Source organism: Canis lupus, chromosome 13, assembly GCF_003254725.2.
Source record: "Canis lupus dingo isolate Sandy chromosome 13, ASM325472v2, whole genome shotgun sequence".
In the NCBI taxonomy this organism is placed as follows: Eukaryota; Metazoa; Chordata; class Mammalia; order Carnivora; family Canidae; genus Canis; species Canis lupus.
In genome coordinates this window covers 46,723,784-46,724,663 of record NC_064255.1, presented here as the reverse complement: position 1 = coordinate 46,724,663, position 880 = coordinate 46,723,784, and positions in this window count along the sequence as shown.

Sequence of the window (880 nt, the reverse complement as noted above, 5' to 3'; positions counted from 1 at the left end):
GATCTAGGCCAGGTGGATAAGGGGGGGCAGACAGCCTTGACCATCACTAGCCATACAACTCTTGGGGGCCAGTTAGGAAGGGGCTCCCCTTCTCCCAAACAATGCACCTCCACCAGGACCCATTGTTTAGGGGTAGAGCCCCCATCCTTCCCACCCGTGATCTCCAATGCATCTCTGAGCAGGACCCAGACTTCACAGCCACAAGCACTGACCTCCAGCTGGGACGGACCAAGAGCCTAGAACTGGGAAGGGCAGAGCTTGTAGGCCGGTATCTGCAGACGGCCGGAGGGGAAGAAGGCAGGACCTCAGCAGAGCATGTCTCTGCTTTGCCCTCTTTGCAAACTGGCCCAGCGGCTTCGGCTCCTCAGGAACTGCAGGAGGTTGGGTTGGGACCTGTTAGGAATCAGCACCTGTGAAGGCAAAAGGGCAGAGCAGGATCCTGCGAAGGGAGAGGCCAAGTGCAAGGCAGGCTTGACAAGACCCCTTGAGGGTCTGGAGCCAAGAAGGTGGGAGCTTCTCTACCCCCCACCAACCTTGGGCTAATGGGGAAAGGGCATGACCTTGGGCAGAGGGCAGCTCCCAGCAGATCCTGAAGGAGCTGCCAGCCGAAGGCTCTCTGCTGACCACCCTCCCTGCTGCTGGGCGGCGAGCAGTCCTTCTAGGGAGACCTGGGTGCTGCACCTGAGTCTACCACGACCACCTCTTCTGCTACTCACAGTCCGGGGCACTGAATTAGCAAATACTGAGACAGCGCTCCCTGGGGAAATCCAGGGTGAGCCTCCACAACGTTCTCATCCACCCATCAATAGCTGGCGTCATTTTACGTGTGCCTCTAACCCTTTCTGGCCAGCAGCGGCCAGCAGCTCAGAGGTCGGCCACG